Source organism: Saccopteryx bilineata, chromosome 3 (genome assembly GCF_036850765.1).
Source record: "Saccopteryx bilineata isolate mSacBil1 chromosome 3, mSacBil1_pri_phased_curated, whole genome shotgun sequence".
Lineage (NCBI taxonomy): Eukaryota > Metazoa > Chordata > Mammalia > Chiroptera > Emballonuridae > Saccopteryx > Saccopteryx bilineata.
In genome coordinates this window covers 3,989,793-4,008,924 of record NC_089492.1, presented here as the reverse complement: position 1 = coordinate 4,008,924, position 19,132 = coordinate 3,989,793, and the positions used below count along the sequence as shown (strand labels likewise).

At 55.3% G+C, this 19,132-nt stretch overlaps 1 protein-coding gene across 1 annotated transcript in view; it reads right to left on the bottom strand.

Moving 5' to 3' along the window:
* Window positions 1–17,905, bottom strand: part of FAM135B (family with sequence similarity 135 member B) — a 205,021-nt gene extending 187,116 nt beyond the window's left edge. The window contains exon 1 of the mRNA XM_066265611.1: window positions 17,871–17,905. The gene's annotated coding sequence lies outside the window, so the exon portion shown is untranslated. The remainder of the gene's footprint in view (window positions 1–17,870) is intronic.
* Between the last annotated feature and the right edge of the window lie 1,227 nt (window positions 17,906–19,132).

The following is a 19,132-nucleotide window of genomic DNA, read 5'->3' as shown; positions in this document are numbered from 1 at the left end:
TCTAAGGTGAATGACGGCCTCTCCACTCTTGCTCACGCTCTAAGGTGAATGACTGTCTCTCCGCTCTTGCTCACGCTCTAAGGCAGGGGCCCCAAACTACGGCCCGCGGGCCGCATGCGGTCCCCTGAGGCCATTTATCCGGCCCCCACTGCACTTCCGGAAGGGACACCTCTTTCATTGGTGGTCAGTGAGAGGAGCATATTTCCCATTGAAATACTGGTCAGTTTGTTGATTTAAATTTACTTGTTCTTTATTTAAAATATTGTATTTGTTCCCGTTCTGTTTTTTTTTACTTTAAAATAAGATATGTGCAGTGTGCATAGGAATTTGTTCATAGTTTTCTTTATAGTCCGGCCCTCCAACAGTCTGAGGGACAGTGAACTGGCCCCCTATGTAAAAAGTTTGGGGACCCCTGCTCTAAGGTGAATGACAGTCTCTCCACTCTTGCTCATGCTCTAAGGTGAATGACAGCCTCTCCACTCTGTTATTTTTGACTTCCCCTTTGCTCCGGGTTCCATCCCGTCCACCCCAGGGTCTGTGCTAGTGCCCGCTCCCCGCACTGCCAGGATCCACTCTGTAACAACCAGCGCCAGGAACCAAGACCTCACCGTGGGACTGTGCATCTCAGGGTGCCAGGGCCCCCGCCAACTTCCCAAGGTTGCACAGGACAGCCAGGCGTTGGCTGGGGGTACAAGGTGAGCAAGGGAAGTCCTGGCCCTGCAGGAGCTCAGAGTTCAGAGGAGAATGTGACATCCATCAATTTGATGATGGGCATCCGTACAGGCGACATGATGAGCCCAGGGGTTGAGGGGGCCGGCCCACACCAGAGTTGATGCTTGACTGGTGACTGCGAAACGTAATAGAGATTCCCAGACTTAAGGGGCGTGGGATAAAGGCCATTTCAGCAGAGGAGGCATGATCATGGGTTGTGGAGCTGACACCTTCCTCACTTCCAACGTTGTGGGGAAATGACAGGACACATGGAATGCCTGCGTGGTGGGGAGCAGGGCAGAGGACAAAGAAACAGAGCAGAAGGGAGGGAGGTGCATGAACAGAAAGGTCCTCAGAAACCTGCTCACGGAATGCCTTCCATACTTGGCCGCCTCTGGAATTTGGGGAAAGGGTCCTACCCGGACTGGTCTATGGAGTCATACAGGGCCCGGCACCAGGCTTAGAAGAACCCTGAGCTTGGCTCAATGCTCTTTGACCATCTTGATAGAAATAATACTGTCCACCTTCATTGTGCAGTGGTCCTGCAGACTGTGTAGATGGTCCCAGGGACAATCTAGTTCCAGTCTGTGACACTCCACAGTGCTTGCGACATCCAGCCACTGTTGACATGTTTTCCATAATATATCGGCTAATTTCATCCCCCACACATCCCATTAGGTAGGGATAATGTTATTACCATGTTTGATGAGAAAACTTATGCCTCGGAAGGTTAAGAAACTTGACAAAGGCCAGTGGTAGAGGTAGGACCAAATCCTTTCCTCCTGACCAACCACAGAGTCTCTTCATTTTACATTTTCACCATCAAGAGAATGCTCTAGACAGCTATACTTTACTTTTTTTTACTCTTTTCACATCCACCTACCATCCACCCACCCATCTACCCATCCATCCATCGACACACCTATCCATTCATCCATCCATCCATCCATCCATCCATCCATCCATTCATCCATTCACCCACTCAACCATCCATCCACCTGTCCACCCATCTACCCAACCACACATTTATCCATCCATCTATCCATGTATCCATCCATCCACCAAACCACCTATCCATCCATCCATCCATCCATCCATCCATTCATCCATTCACCCACTCAACCATCCATCCACCTGTCCACCCATCTACCCAACCACACATTTATCCATCCATCTATCCATATATCCATCCATCCATTCATCCATTCACCCACTCAACCATCCATCCACCTGTCCACCCATCTACCCAACCACACATTTATCCATCCATCTATCCATATATCCATCCATCCACCAAACCACCTATCCATCCATCCATCCATCCATCCATCCATCCCTACAACCATCCAACCATCTATCCACCTACCCACCCATCCACACATCCACCCACCTACTCATCCATCTATCCACCTATTCATCCATCTATCTACCCATCCACACACCCACCACCTACCCATCCATCTATCTATCTATTCATCCATCCATTGATCCATCCACCTGTCCACCCATCTACCCAACCACACATTTATCCATCCATCTATCCATATATCCATCCATCCACCAAACCACCTATCCATCCATCCATCCATCCATCCATCCATCCATCCATCCCTACAGCCATCCATCCATCCATCCATCCATCCATCCATCCATCCCTACAACCATCCAACCATCTATCTACCTACCCACCCATCCACACATCCACCCACCTACCCATCCATCTATCCATCTATTCATCCATCTATCCACCCATCCACACACCCACCACCTACCTATCCATCTATCTATCTATTCATCCATCCATCCATCCATCCATCCATCCATCCATCCATCTATCCATCCATCCATCGATCCATCCATCCATCCATCCATCCATCCATCCATCCATCCATCCATGCAACCATCCACCCTATCATCCAACAACTGAAAAAACTGCATTTTCCTGCAGTTTCTTGCAAAACCCATGCCAAGACAGCACCTGCACTTAGGTGCTTTTTGGGTACCATGCATAAAAAGTTGAACAATACCTCCCTGGCCTTCATAGTGAGGAACCCAAGAGTATCTGCAAAGGAGACATCCGTCCCCGTGCACACACTTCATTCTGGCGGGGGCTCTGCGCAGACCTCCCCGTGCACACACTTCATTCTGGCAGGGGCTCTGCACAGACCTCCCCGTGCACACACTTCATTCTGGCAGGGGCTCTGCGCAGACCTCCCCGTGCACACACTTCATTCTGGCGGAGGCTCTGCACAGACCTCCCCGTGCACACGCTTCATTCTGGCGGGGGCTCTGCACAGACCTCCCCGTGCACACGCTTCATTCTGGCGGGGGCTCTGGACAGACATTCCCATGCACATGCTTCATTCTGGCGGGGGCTCTGCACAGACCTCCCCGTGCACACACTGCATTCTGGCGGGGGCGCTGCACAGACCTCCCCGTGCACACACTGCATTCTGGCGGGGGCGCTGCACAGACCTCCCCGTGCACACGCTGCATTCTGGCGGGGGCGCTGCACAGACCTCCTCGTGCACACGCTGCATTCCGGCGGGGGCTCTGCACAGACTTCCCCGTGCACATGCTTCATTCCGGCGGGGGCTCTGCACAGACCTCCCCGTGCACACGCTTCATTCCGGCGGGGGCTCTGCACAGACCTCCCCGTGCACACGCTTCATTCTGGCAGGGGCTCTGCGCAGACCTCCCCGTGCACACGCTTCATTCCGGCGGGGGCTCTGCGCAGACCTCCCCGTGCACACACTGCATTCTGGCGGGGGCTCTGCACAGACCTCCCCGTGCTCACGCTTCATTCTGGCGGGGGCTCTGCACAGACCTCCCCGTGCACACACTTCATTCTGGCGGGGGCTCTGCACAGACCTCCCCGTGCACACACTGCATTCTCGTGGGGGCTCTGCACAGACCTCCCCGTGCACACACTGCATTCTCGTGGGGGCTCTGCACAGACCTCCCCGTGCACACACTGCATTCTCGTGGGGGCTCTGCGCAGACCTCCCCGTGCACACGCTGCATTCCGGCGGGGGCTCTGCGCAGACCTCCCCGTGCACACACTGCATTCTGGCGGGGGCTCTGCACAGACCTCCCCGTGCTCACGCTTCATTCCGGCGGGGGCTCTGCACAGACCTCCCCGTGCACACACTTCATTCTGGCGGGGGCTCTGCACAGACCTCCCCGTGCTCACACTTCATTCTGGCGGGGGCTCTGCACAGACCTCCCCGTGCACACGCTGCATTCCGGCGGGGGCTGTGCACAGACCTCCCCGTGCACACGCTTCATTCTGGCGGGGGCTCTGCACAGACCTCCCCGTGCACACGCTGCATTCCGGCGGGGGCTCTGCACAGACCTCCCCGTGCTCACGCTGCATTCTGGCGGGGGCTCTGCACAGACCTCCCCGTGCTCACGCTTCATTCCGGCGGGGGCTGTGCACAGACCTCCCCGTGCTCACGCTTCATTCTGGCGGGGGCTCTGCACAGACTTCCCCATGCACACGCTGCATTCTGCGGGGGCTCTGCACAGACCTCCCCGTGCTCACGCTTCATTCTGGCGGGGGCTCTGCGCAGACCTCCCCGTGCACACGCTGCATTCTGGCGGGGGCTCTGCACAGACCTCCCCGTGCACACGCTTCATTCTGGCGGGGGCTCTGCGCAGACCTCCCCGTGCTCACGCTTCATTCTGGCGGGGGCTCTGCACAGACCTCCCCGTGCACACGCTTCATTCTGGCGGGGGCTCTGCACAGACCTCACCGTGCTCACACTTCATTCTGGCGGGGGCTCTGCACAGACCTCCCCGTGCAGGCCACCGGCTGCCAGCCTAGCCTTGGCTTTTATTTACGAGATGCATCTTCAAGTAACAAATTGATTTTAAATATCTATATAACACACTACATTAACATCCCAGGAGTTCTGACACCTACATTAATCACTGAATTTTGAAATAACTTACTCAGGGGACACTCAATTAAACTGTACAAACAAAGAAGATTAGACAGCTCTATAATTTTAGCAAATGTCTTTTCTTTCATTTTGGTTCAAGAAAGTGAATAAAGCTGAAAGGTAAACATCTCAAATTTTGATTACTTCCCTGAACAAGTAGATTGCCCAGGATTTTTCTTTTTTTTTTTTTCACCTGAGCAGGCTCCTAATTCTATAGTGTCTTTCCAAGTAAACACGCTTGCAGTCTTTCGTGCATATTTCAGAATCCAATGACATAGGAAGGATGCCCTGAGGATTATCAAATAAACCCCCTTCTCACCCTCACCAGACTCCAAGCCAAACAGAAGCTCCACCCCTTTCCTTCCCAAACCCACATGATGAGCGGTTAAAAACCACTTATATTGACTGAACAGTCTTTGAGTTTTGTGTTTTTGTTTTGTTTTGTTTTGATGACCTATAGCTGGAGATTAAACGCCCTTCACAGGGACATCCACAGCACGGCTGAGAGGGAATACACGTTGGGATTAGATTGATTTAGGGGTCGGGTTGGGGCTTCCTCTCTTGCTTGCTGTGAGCACGTTATCTACCCCCAAATCTGCCCTGTGCCTTGTCCCCTCAGCTTTAGACAGGGCCAGGGAGAGCTCTGCACAAAGAATGGACAAAAGCATCGCCCAGGACAGTGCTTGCTGCCATCACAGGCGCACAGTAGGTGCTCAGAGAGAGCTATGCCCCTCCTCTGCATGACACCACAAAATTCAACCCCGCCCTGTCCCTCAAAGCGGATTTCTGACATTTTTGTTTCCAGTATTCACATGCTTTTCAAAAAAAGAGAGAAAGAGAAAAAGAGGGAAATAAGGAAAATAACATTGTATTATTCAGAAGCAATTATATTAATATTCATTTTATTCTGCCAAAAGGCCAACTCGGGCTGGCACATTGACGCGCTGAGTTTGCTATTCTAGCTTGGACACAGTTCCAAAGATCATCTTATATTTAGTATTTCCTTTAAACAAACCAAAAAAAAAAAAAAAGGCAATTTATTCTTCAGTATATTTTCTATTCTGATTTAAAAAAAATCAACAATACTTCACTAACCCCCGTTTCACTGTCGACACTGTACCTGCAGTAAGACCCGGACGGTGGCGATGCACCCAGAAATTAATCTTTCAGAAAACTGACACCAAGTCCTTAAAAGGGCGAACGCTTTTATATTTATGTGTAGCAATTTCTGATGTGCCTGAGTTTAGAAGCAGTACACCCCTGCCTTATTTCAGCAGAGTTTACAGAGGGCAGGTTCGTTTTTCCCTGATGACTCGCCTGTGACTTCTGAATGTGGGTGACTGCTGAGTGTCAGCGGCCCTGGGGCACCCTCAGAGACTCCTCAGACGTGGGTCTCACTAAAATCTCTTCCCTCCCCATCCCAGCTTTTGACCCACGAAGATCCCTGGGCCCACCCCGCCGACAGGGCCCCTTCAGGGAAGGGCCTCATCCAGGCTCCAGGTCTTCACAGTAGAATGTCAGCCTCACCATCCTCGTGACTGGCAGTCAAGCATGCTGATTAGTCTCTGATCAGAATACACACTGATGAATCACCTACTGTGGGCCAAGCATTACAAAAGACTTTTTTAAATTTGGTCTCTTTATTATTACTTTTCATTGGATGTTCGGACACAATCCCGAACGGGTTGCCCATCACCACTGTTACTGAGTGAAAGGGCGCTAAGGCCTATGCAGGTAAAGTAACACACAACATCCTGGAGAGAAACTGAGGTCATGCCTCAGTTATAGGGAAGAGGGTCGCACAGCATGGAGTCAGGAAGGGGGGGTTACCAAAACAAGGGCTTATGAACGAATGGAGAGGAAGAGAGGAGATGATTGGCCAGAGGTATCCACAAAAGCAAAGATGAAAACAATGGGAGAAGTTAGCAAGCCAGCCAGGGGGGGCAGAGGCTGTGTTCAATGGGTTCCATCAACAAAGGTGACACGTGTCAATGAATATTCATCACTCCTGACGTGAACAGACACACAGCTAGAGGAGAAAAGCTACCCCAGCTGAGAAGGCGCCGGGCCAGGTGCAACACCAGTCATTCAGCTCCACTCGGATGGCCTCCAAGATAACAAACAGCAGCACTTGGGGTGCAGAGGAAAACCAGGATTCCGGGTACTGGAAAGGCCAGTGCCTGCCGGTCCAGGCTGGCTGGTACCGTGTGGCTGGCATGCCATTGCCCGAGGATGCTTTTAAGAGATGAGCAGGAGAAGGTGTGGCTCACTAGAAACAGGAGTCTCAGTAGGTAGGGCTCCTGGGATTCCAAGCATTACAAAGTTTAGGGAGACCTTTCTATAGTATGTTTTATGATGTTCAGAGGGTGGGGTACAGTCTTTCAGAGGGTGGCATGCCTGAATGTCAGGAGCCCCCAGGAAGCAGCTGCAGAGGAATTCGTTTGTCTCCAAGGACGACGTAGGGGCTTTAATGGGAACCCCAATGTGAAGGCAGCAGACACTACGGGCCCCCCCGAGCCCTCCACCAGGCCACTGTGCCCGTCGCTCTGCGGCTGTGTCGGCTGATAACCCTTCACGGCTCTGTCCTCCTGCAATTGTCCTCAGCTGAAAGGAGCTGCTTTGCCCGGAAATGCCGGGGTGGGTATGTCTCCCAGAGACAGATGCATGGCAATGCACTTGCCTTGATTGGAGAACATCGTGAGGCGTGTGTGCCCAGCCTGTGCGATCAGGCTGAGATGGCAAGAGAGGCCCTACGTCGATGCCTGCCTTCTCCCCATCTAGTCTGCCTTCCTCACCCCCTCTGGGGTCTTCAATGAGAGCACCCCCCCAAGCTAGTCTAGTCTGCCTTCCTCACCCCCTCTGGGGTCTTCAATGAGAGCACCCCCCCAAGCTAGTCTAGTCTGCCTTCCTCACCCCCTCTGGGGTCTTCAATGAGAGCACCCCCCCCCGCCAGTCTAGTCTGCCTTCCTCACCTCCTCTGGGGTCTTCAATGAGAGCACCCCCCCCGCCAGTCTAGTCTGCCTTCCTCACCTCCTCTGGGGTCTTCAATGAGAGCACCCCCCCCCGCCAGTCTAGTCTGCCTTCCTCACCCCCTCTGGGGTCTTCAATGAGAGCACCCCGCCACAGCCAGTCTAGTCTGCCTTCCTCACCCCCTCTGGAGTCTTCAATGAGAGCACCCCCCCCGCCACAGCCTGCCTTCTCCCAGTCTAGTCTGCCTTCCTCACCCCCTCTGGGGTCTTCAATGAGAGCACCCCCCCAAGCTAGTCTAGTCTGCCTTCCTCATTCCCTCTGGGGTCTTCAATGAGAGCACCCCCCCCGCCACAGCCTGCCTTCTCCCCGTCTAGTCTGCCTTGTCTTCAATGAGAGCACCCCCCCAAGCTAGTCTAGTCTGCCTTCCTCACCCCCTCTGGGGTCTTCCATGAGAGCACCCCCCAGCCAGTCTAGTCTGCCTTCCTCACCCCCTCTGGGGTCTTCAATGAGAGCACCCCCCAGCCACTGCCTGCCTTCTCCCTGTCTAGTCTGCCTTCCTCACCCCCTCTGGGGTCTTCAATGAGAGCACCCCCCAGCCAGTCTAGTCTGCCTTCCTCACCCCCTTTGGGGTCTTCAATGAGAGCACCCCCCCAAGCTAGTCTAGTCTGCCTTCCTCACCCCCTCTGGGGTCTTCAATGAGAGCACCCCCCCAAGCTAGTCTAGTCTGCCTTCCTCACCCCCTCTGGGGTCTTCAATGAGAGCACCCCCCAGCCACTGCCTGCCTTCTCCCTGTCTAGTCTGCCTTCCTCACCCCCTCTGGGGTCTTCAATGAGAGCACACCCCCCCCAGCCACTTGTACAGACTGTAGGCTGCAGGGCTTCCTCTCGGGACCTACAACAGGGGACAGCTAGGACAACTCCACTGAGGTCAGTCACTCTCCAGGGTCACTTGGGTAACAATGGTCAGACGAGGAGGATCAACCAGCCTGGTAGGTCCAGAGAAAGGGGTTCCCCGGAAGCCGAGACTTTCAGTTTTTAAACTGGAACAATTCCCCCCCCCAAAAAAAGGAGAGAAGTTGGTCACTCCAGTCAGAACTGGGATTCAAACCTACATCTACTGTCTCTCTTTAGGCGGTGCCCTTTCACTTCCAGGAGTTGCCTCGTGTCTAACCTGCACCCTGCTATCAGGAGCTTCCCCAACCATACATCGCCCTGGGAGATGGTCGCAGGCTCCACCCCTTTCTGAGAACAGGTATTCTTAGGTAGAGGCCATGGGAGGCCTTCAGGGGACCCCTAACCCCTCTCATAGGGTTGGCATTAGTTTTTTTCTGAAGAGAACAGCTGTAGATTTCATTAGATGCTCAAAGCAGTGCTTGAAATAATTAAGGTTAAGAGCAATGCCCAGCACCCCACCGCTGTTACCTCTGGATGAAAGAGACCAGCGGGGTGCCGGACGGTGCCTCATCCTTACCGCCTCACACTGAGCCATCCCCGCAAATGCCCCAGCACCCAGCTCCGCGGTCCCCCGAGCATGGTGGGCGGGAGCTGGCCACCGCATCCCTGACTGTCCCCATCCTGGTCCCAGGAGGCAAATGCCTCTTTTATTTCATTGAAAGACACTTGTCAGGGTTGGCTGAAAAGACAGCACAGGCAGGCTGTTCCGGAAAGAAGGCGCAGCCACAGCAAAGCCGTCCGAGTGTCCGTCCCTGAACTGCAATCCTCCCTGGTGACCGGGAGCTCCACAGGGCACGTACAGAGATAGGGCTGCGGTCATTTATTTATTATTTATTTTTTCATTGAAATTGTGTATCCCATTATTGGCGATTTCTGGCGTAAATGCTTCTGACCAGGCTTCGAGAACTAGCGTCCGCATGCTCACTGCACACCCGGAGCCATGCGGCCTGCCTGGTGCGGCTCTAAGCAGGGCGCCGTCCCTGCGCCCCAGAGCTCACCATCTGGCCGAGGAGACAGTCAATAAAAAAGCAAACCAGCACTTCCGTCACAGTATTTCAAAGACGGACATAGTGAGGAAAGCTACCGAGAAAAATAACGCCGGCTCTGCGGCTGGAGACCTGAGGGAGCTGTTGGAGGAGGGGAGGAGGGGAGAAGGATGGAGGGAGGAGGGGAGGGGGGAGAAGAGTGGAGGGAGGAGGGGAGGGGGGAGAAGGGTGGAGGGAGGAGGGGAGGGGGGAGAAGGGTGGAGGGAGGAGGGGAGGGGGGAGAAGGGTGGAGGGAGGAGGGGAGGGGGGAGAAGGGTGGAGGGAGGAGGGGAGGGGGGAGAAGGGTGGAAGGAGGAGGGGAGGGGGAGAAGGGGGAGGAGGGGAGGAGGGTGGAGGGAGGAGGGGAAGGGGGAGAAGGGTGGAGGGAGAAGGGGAGGGGGGAGAAGGGTGGAGGGAGGAGGGGGAGGAGGGAGAAGGGTGGAAGGAGGAGGGGAGGGGGGAGAAGGATGGAGGGAGGAGGGGAAGGGGGAGAAGTGTGGAGGGAGGAGGGGAGGGGGGAGAAGGATGGTGGGAGGAGGGGAGGGGGGAGAAGGGTGGAGGGAGGAGGGGAGGGGGGAGAAGGGTGGAGGGAGGAGGGGAGGGGGGAGAAGGGTGGAGGGAGGAGGGGAGGGGGGAGAAGGGTGGAGGGAGGAGGGGAGGGAGGAGAAGGGTGGAAGGAGGAAGGGAGGGGGGAGAAGGGGGAGGAGGGGAGGGGGAGGAGGGTGGAGGGGGGAGGGGAGGGGGGAGAAGGATGGAGGGAGGAGGGGAGGGGGGAGAAGGATGGAGGGAGGAGGGGAGGGGGGAGAAGGGTGGAAGGAGGAGAGGAGGGGGAGAAGGGGGAGGAGGGGAGGAGGGGAGGGGGGAGAAGAGTGGAGGGAGGAGGGGAGGGGGGAGAAGGGTGGAAGGAGGAGGGGAGGGGGGAGAAGGGGGAGGAGGGGAGGAGGGGAGGGGGAGGAGGGTGGAGGGAGGAGGGGAGGGGGGAGAAGGGTGGAAGGAGGAGGGGAGGGGGAGAAGGGTGGAGGGAGGAGGGGAGGGGGGAGAAGGGTGGAGGGAGAAGGGGAGGGGGGAGAAGGGTGGAAGGAGGAGGGGAGGGGGGAGAAGGGTGGAGGGAGGAGGGGAGGGGGGAGAAGGGTGGAAGGAGGAGGGGAGGGGGGAGAAGGGTGGAGGGAGGAGGGGAGGGGGGAGAAGGGTGGAGGGAGGAGGGGAGGGGGGAGAAGGGTGGAGGGAGGAGGGGAGGGGAGAAGGGTGGAGGGAGGAGGGGAGGGGGGAGAAGGGTGGAGGGAGAAGGGGAGGGGGGAGAAGGGTGGAAGGAGGAGGGGAGGGGGGAGAAGGGTGGAGGGAGGAGGGGAGGGGGGAGAAGGGTGAAGGGAGGAGGGGGAGGAGGGAGAAGGGTGGAAGGAGGAGGGGAGGGGGGAGAAGGATGGAGGGAGGAGGGGAAGGGGGAGAAGTGTGGAGGGAGGAGGGGAAGGGGGAGAAGGGTGGAGGGAGGAGGGGAGGGGGGAGAAGGGTGGAGGGAGGAGGGGAGGGGGGAGAAAGGTGGAGGGAGGAGGGGAGGGGGGAGAAGGGTGGAGGGAGGAGGGGAGGGGGGAGAAGGGTGGAAGGAGGAAGGGAGGAGGGAGAAGGGGGAGGAGGGGAGGAGGGGAGGGGGAGGAGGGAAGAGTGGAGGGGGGAGGAGGGAGAAGGAGAGGAGGAGAGGAGGAGGGAGGAGGGGAGGAGGAGAGGAGGGGAGAAAGGAGGAGGGGAGGAGGGGAGGAGGGAGGAGGGGAGGAGGAAGGAGGAGAGAGGAGGGGTGTGCCCCCGCACCGGGAAGAGCGCTGTTAAGAAATGACTTGAATGAGGGGAGGGAGGGATTCCTGCCAACCTCAGGGACCATTCGTCCTGACAAAGGGATAGAAACAAAATGAAAAGTCCTTAAGGCAAGAGGAAGCTATAAAGTGTGTGCTTTTAGTTTTATTTTTATGGCTGCTGTTTTGTGTTTTTTTCTTAGATGGACAGTCACGTAGACCTTGTGACTCTAAGAGCACCTTTTATCTCCTCATCCTGTGGCCTACATGTCCCCTGCATCTGTGTGCCGATATCTCCTAAGTCCGTATATTCAGCCAGGAACTCTCTTTGGAGCTTGACCAATACCTCGAATTCCCTAAAGCAGTTGTCCCAACCCCCGGGCCACGGGCCACTAACGGTCCAGTCTGTGGGCCATTTGGTACCGGTCCACAGAGAAAGAATAAATAACTTACATTATTTCTGTTTTATTTATATTTAAGTCTGAACGATGTTTTATTTTTTAAAAAATGGCCAGATTCCCTCTGTTACATCCATCTCAGACTCACTCTTGATGCTTGTCTCGGTCACATGATACATTTATCCATCCCACCCTAAAGGCCGGTCCATGAAAATATTTTCTGACATTAAACCGGTCTGTGGCCCAAAAAAGGTTGGGGACCACTGCCCTAAAACATACATGGGCGTCCTCTGTGACCAGAAAAACTCATCATGTCCCCCTCAAAATCAATTCTGTTCCCTGTGTCCCCAGGCCAATGAACAAGAACAAGAGCCATCCATCAGGTCAGGTCAGAAAACTGGGAGTCACCCTGCAGACCCCCCATTTTCAGAGGTGAGTATGTTGACTCACCCAGTACTTCCCAGCACTCGACTTGCCTGTATGTGTCTCCAGTGTGTTCTCCGTCTGCATCCCTAGTACCTTAACCTTGGTTTGGGGCCATCCTTACCTCTGTCTACTCGGGATGTCCTGCAGTAGCCTCCCACCTAGTCTCTCTGCCTCTCATCTTAATTTCCCCCAACACACTCTGTTCTCTCTACTGCTGCCAGAATCCAAAGTGCATACTTGTATCTGTCATTTCCCAGTTTAGAATCGTCATTTTCCAGTTTAGAATCCTTTCACTGTTGGACGAGGCTGGAGGCATCCCATTCCCTGATGTCAAAGTACATTACAAAGCTACCATAATCAAAACCGTACGGCACTGACGTGAAAACACACACAGAGGCCAGTGGAACAGGACCAAGAGACTGAAAATGAACTCACGTCCATCATCGTTGACAGGGGCGTCAAGAACATGCAATGAGGAAAGGAGAGTCTCTTAATAAATAGTGGGGGGAGGCGAGGGAATGGGTACCCACATGACGAAGAGTAAAACTGCACCCTCACCTTACACCGTGCACAAAACCAACTCAGAATGGACTAAAGGCTCAAACACAAGGCCCAGAACCAAAAACCCAGCAGAAAACAGGGAAATGCTCCTTGACATTGGTTTTGAGGATGATTTCTTTGTCTTTTTAGATGTAACACCAAAAGAATAGGCACTAACAACAAAATAAATGGTACTGCATCAAACTTAAAAGCTTCCGCACACACAGCAAAGGAAACAACAGAGCGAAAAGGTACCTAAAATGAGAGAAAAAATTTTCAAGTCATATATCTAATTAGGGGTTCATATGCAAATACATAAGAAACTCATACAACGCTACACAAATAAAAATAACCCAGTTAAAAAACCAGGCAGAGTCCTTGAAAAGATGTATTTCCAAAGCAAACATCCAATGGCCAACAGGTACCTGAAAAGAGGCTCAACACCACTAATTATCAAGGAAAGCTACACTGAGATATCACATCACACCTGGCAAGATGGCTATTATTATGTTAAAAAAAAAAGTCAAAAGTGCCACTGAGGATGTGGAGAAGAGGCGTCTCCGGTGCATCGTGGATGGAAGTGTACACTGGTTCAGCCGTTATGCAAAACGGTATGAAGGTTTCTCAAAACATTGAACAGAGAACCACCATCTACCTCAGCAATCTCACATCTGGGTCCGTCTCCGAGGGAACCGACATCCGGATCTCACAGAGACAGCTGCACTCGGTGCCCCAAGGCGGCATCCCTCTGAACAGGCAAGATACGACCCAACCTCAGTGTCCGTCCAGGGATGAGCGGATCAAAAGGTGGTCTCCGCATACAATGGATCATTACTCAATCTTAAGAAATAAGAAAACCCTGCCACTTGTGACAACAGGAATGGACCTGCTCGCAGCTGACTCTCAGGGTCTGGTACAACGAGTGACCCACCACAGCAGGCTGCTGACTCAGAGCCCCTGCACTGGGCACAGCACAGCGCCTCCCGTCCACGACCGGGGCGAGCCCTGGCACCGGGGCGATCACCACAGTGATGCTGAAAGCCCCTCGAACCCGCCCCTGGGATCTGTGTGCAGGCGCCTGGAAATGATTTATGTCTGAGCAGAAACACCTGACACCGTGGGGCACACCGAGTCTGGAAAGCTCGGTGGCTGTGGAGATGGCCGTGAACCCCTCCAGCTCTCGCGGGGACACTCAGGCGTCCCCCCTCCCTCCACTCCCCTCCCCCCCCCCAGTTTCTTGTCATCTGAATGAAAGTGTCTTCCAGGATGGAGAGAGCAGAGGATTGCCTTGCCTAGGGTCACACAAGGACTGGGCTGGGACATGGAGAGAGGGCGCCAGGCATTCAACAATGCCCTAAGTCCCAGGGTCATCTTGGGCACGGCGGCCTTTGAAACGGGGGGGGGGGGGGATCTGAAGAGAAGGGAAATATGGCAGTGGGGATAGGGGCGTACGGTGCATTCAGATGTCGCATTTGGTCAAGTGATGAGCTTTGACCACAAGGACAACCTGGGGGCTGCAGATGTAACCTTGGTGAGGAGACACATGGATGAGCGTGTGGACACGATGCAGGCAGCACAGCCCTAGCCGGGGCCACTGGAATCATTCAGAAATATTACAGGGGAAGAAGCCGGGGCCCGGACAGGTGAGGAGGCGGGCCAGCAGACCAGCGAGCGGCTAGTCTGGGAGCTGGAGGGAGGTCTCTGCTCCCGACTCTGACCCTTCCGCTCACACTACCCCCCTGTGGGTCTCCCACGAGAAGGGGCTGCTGGGGATGGGGCCTGCTGCCATCTTCTCATCGTTCTCAATCTCTCTCGCTCAGAGCACGAGATAAAATAAATAAAAGAAGGAAATGTATTTGGGGCCTTGCCAAAAAGTTCTGGAATCTCCTATGATTGCCGATGATGTCCATCGTTCGGAAGGTACACACTTCACGTGTGAGGCGCCAGGGGTGGCACTTGTCCCGACATGCACCTGCCCAGAACCACCTTGAAAGGTCATTATCACAGAATCCAGCCAAGGCAAGTGGCCAAGAGGGCAACATGACTCACGGAGGGTCACACGGAGCTCGTAAGTGGAGGGGTCAGGAGTCGCCCTCCCGTCTTGTCTGACGCTGTGTTCGTCAGACACAGACAGGATGCTCATATTATATTTTTCAGGACCAAAAAAAGAGAAAATTAAAAAAAAAATGATTAGCTAGAGTGTTTTTGCAGTTTGGGAAACTGCTTCTCGGCCCAGCAGTTTCCTCCTTTGTGAACGATGAGTGGTAATGCCCATCTCACAGGAAACTGAGGCACAGTGCCCTGCGTCCGGGTGCCCTCAGAGCCAGGACCCAGGTCCAGGCTTTCCTGAGCCAACCTACCTGCCTTTCCATTGTACTGGGGCTAACACCGTGGATGGAAGTCCATTTTAAGTTTAACATCTTCCATCAGATGTCTGTAGCCAATGTTAGGTGAAGGCCATTGTTATTCTGAACTATGCACTTGAAAATAAAATGAGCATTTTAAGGCAAAATATGTATTTTTGTTTTCCCTTCCCTCAGCTTCAGTGTGTGTGGGGGGGGTAATCCTGCACACCTGCCCAGCGGGCACCCTCCAGGCTGGCCGGACGAAGGCCACCGGGACAGCCTTTGTGCGAGCCTCTTCCTGCTCTGGTCATCATGCTGCAAGTGAGGCTCATTCATTCATCAACCACGCACCACAGCAGTCACTAGACCAGCTGCTGGGGCCACCACCCTGGTAGAATAGGAAAAGGTTTTTGCCCTCAGAAGGCATGAAATCTAGAGAGGGGACAGGCATGTACACCAGCGATGTCAGCATGACACGGCGCAGGCAGTCATGGAACATGTCCAAAGAGCTATGGGAGCAGAGGGGAGGGAGCCAGGAAGCCTTCCCGGAGGAAGGGGCATTTGAACTGTGTCGTGAAGGGAGGAGGGAAGTGAGAGTTTGTCATTCTGGGCAGAGACCAGCAAGAGCAAAAGCAGGGTAGAAAAGAGCAGGACACACCGTGAGACAGTCCTGGATCCTTCCAGAAACTGTGGTCCTCTTGGCAAGTGCATCAAGCTGTAAGCATTCTGTCAAACTGGGCAAACAGTTACTAATGTCGGGCATAACGAAGCAGGGCTGGAAAGATATAGATTCTGCCCACAAGGAGCTCACGGTGCAACCCAAGTATCCACCTAGCCAACATGTAGACGAGTCCCCACTCTATGCAAATCCTGCTGACACTATTCAATGTTTAGCCCAACCCTGTGCTGAGCGGACCCCAGTTTCCCAAACTAGGCCAGTACCTGCTTCTGCCGGCAACGCCGCTGACCTTCGCCATTTGTGAGCAAGAAGGATGGCAGGCTGTGTTCCCCCCGGTAAAGACTGCTTTATATTTCCCCGAGTGTATCCTGGCCCAGATGACAGCATCTCCGCTGTGAGTCACTGGCCAATATTTCTACTCCCCTTTCAGAGCTGATGTCTGGTTGATGATTTGCTGATCTGAGCAAAGGAATTTCTTTAAAAATGAAGGGTAATGTCTTCCAGGTGCGTGGCACATTCGGTTTCGAAAGCCCTTCCCCCGTCCGTCTGTCCTGCCCACCATCCCACGCAACGGGCACAGGCGCAGGGAAGCTGCAAGGCCCGTAGGCATCCCCATTCTACAGATGCGGCAAAGGCGGGGAAACTCAAGGTCACCCGGCAGTGACACCACGAGATCGAACCCGGGTCCATGTTTTCTGACTCACCGTTCTGGCCCTTTCTCTACACCTTACTCAATCTGCCTGGAATACAATAATATCCTCCTCCTTATGACACAAATCCCAGAGGCAACGCTGGTCAGATCATATCCCCTCAGGCAACATAACTACAGCATAAATTAAAAGCCCAATTAAAGAACAGGGCCTTTTAACTGGGACTTACCACTGTCCCCTGAGGCCAGGGTATAAAGAGAGAGAGCTCTGTAAAAGTCCAGGGCTGCCCAGCCTGGAAAGTGGCCAGAGACCCACTTCTCCGTATGCAACAGCCTTTATAGACAGATTCTTCACCTAACTTTCTCTCTCTTCTCCGCAGCCCTCTGGGGCCCTGGCCCCTGCTGAGCTGAGCCTGGCATCACATCCAAGCCTCTGCCCCTCGCTCTGGCCTGCAGACAAGGTGAACAGTCCCTCACTCCCTGTGGACGGCCCAGGTGCCTCTCGGAGCTGACACATCGCTTACTATCAAGAGCATCAGAACTCGATGGGAAGCAGTGCCTCCCTAGTTCAAGCAGAGAACCAAAGCGGAATCCTGCAGCTGTCTGCAAGTGGAGTAGTGTGCCAAGGGCTGGAGCCCCGGGGGTGGCCAAGGAGACAAAGGGTGGCGCCACACCATGTGTACCTTGTGTGACGGACAGTAGTGGGGGTGTGGGGACGACTTGAAATGAAGTGAGCAGAAAGGGAGGGGGCATCCTGACAGCTAGTTTGCAGTGTTCTTTCTATTCTCACCGACCCCCCAACTGCCGAAACTATAACCCCAGGGATACCCCTGGGTCCCCAAATGGCAATAGTTACTACTTCCCTTGTCTAGAGACCCCCTCCAGGTGCTGGGTTTGAAGCTGACTTGACAGACCAAGGGCTGGCGTGCGGTCTGGTCCCTGTCCCTGTCCCTGTCCCTGTTATAGCTGAGCCGCAGCAACCCCCACCCCCCACCCCCAGTCCCCAGCAAAGCCACAGAGATAATGGGTCTCTGGGTCAGCCTGGAACACAGAAAATCGCTACCTCTGTCCCCTTCACCCCAATATGGTCTTCTCACGAACCAGCCTCGGGTTCGAGGTGACAGAGGACCTCTATGCACAGGGTCTGGACACGCCAGGCTCCTGCAGCCTCCATCTGGGATTTCTGCGGGAACCACCTCATTAACCCCGCGTCCCCCCACCTATTACATCGGATATCCCCCTTGGCCGTCTCAAGACCTGTCCAGCTGTGCGTTAAGACCAGAGGACAGAGAGGCTGGGGGAGACGGAAGGAGATAAACCACATTTCGCGGCGGAATCCCTGTTAAGTAATAGAAAGCCATCCAACTAGCAACCGCGCTTCCAGAAACGTCACTGCCACAGAGGAGAGAGTTTTGCAGCTGCCCGCCCCGGAGTGCTCTCACCTACCTGTCTTCCACCGCAGGGCTCCCCTCTGTCACCTCCTCTGGCCACCACTACTAGGTGCCTCCTGCTCCTCTGGTCACCTTCTTCGACAGCCGCCAACACTTGAAGGCGCGGTGGGCGCCCCGCGGAGTCCTGGCACCTGTGCGCTGGGTCTCAGGTCCCGGCTGGTGGCGGGGCTGCCTGGAGGAGGAGCGAGGAGATGCTGCCCTCGCCGCCGCCGGGAGCCGCTGCAGTTGCTATGGTTATGGAACTCCGCAGCTGCCCCCTCTTGGCGCAACAGCTGCCCGGCCGCGGCCTCCGGGCAGCCCGGCCAACCGGCTCGGAGGCCGGGCAGCGCGCACGGCCAGGGAAGGGCTTCCGCTGCCGCCAGAGCCAGAGAAACGACCGCTGGCTGCGCTCGCGCGGGCTGCGGGCTCCGCTCACTCGGCGCCCTTGCCGTCTCCTTCCCCCCGCGGGACGCGGCCAGACCCCGGCGCAGCGCACAGCGCGCCCTCGCGGCCTGGAGAGCGCGCCCCGCCGCCGCGGCCCGCCCGCCCGCTCCCGGCGGCCCGTAGCCCGCGCGCCACCCTCGCTGCGCGTGTGCCCGGAGGCGCGGCGCCCGCTCCCAGCCTCGCCCGGCTGCCAAACCCCACCCGCGCGCGCGCCCGGCCTGTGGGGGGCGCAAGCAGCGGACCCGCGCCCACCAGCCCGCCGGCCCGCGGGCCTTGAGCATGCTCAGTCTCCGCGTGGGGGTCGGGAGTTGCCCCTCTAAGCTGGAAGACCAGGATGCAGCCTAAAGTAAAAAGTCCTTTCCAGACCCCTGAGGGAGGGGAACCCCCCCACACACACTATTGTGGCTATGAGGGGCTGTAACTTTGAAGAGGGGCCCAGGAGCAACCCAGCCTGTCTCCAGAAAGGGTTAACGCCCTCTAGTCCAGTCCCCTATGCCGGGTCAGCCAACCAACTAATCCATCATTGCGGGTCAGTCACCTACTTCATGGGGGCCCTGGGGGATCAGGGATGCATAAGATTGGGTCCATAGTGGAGAGGAGAAGGTTGCGGAGGGTTAAGGGTTAAAACAGCAATCCTACTGAGCATCCTTCCCCAGGCATAGCGGGTGGAGAGTTCCTCCCTTTCTCACAGTCACTGTTTGGAAGGTCTCTGGTGCATGAGTTACAGAAGAGAAAACAGTGTTGGTCAGAGGAGGGTACTTGGAGACCGGAGCTTCGTCCAGTAGCCCAGGCTGCACTAACTCACAGCCCAGGAAGAAATACAGGCTGTCACCC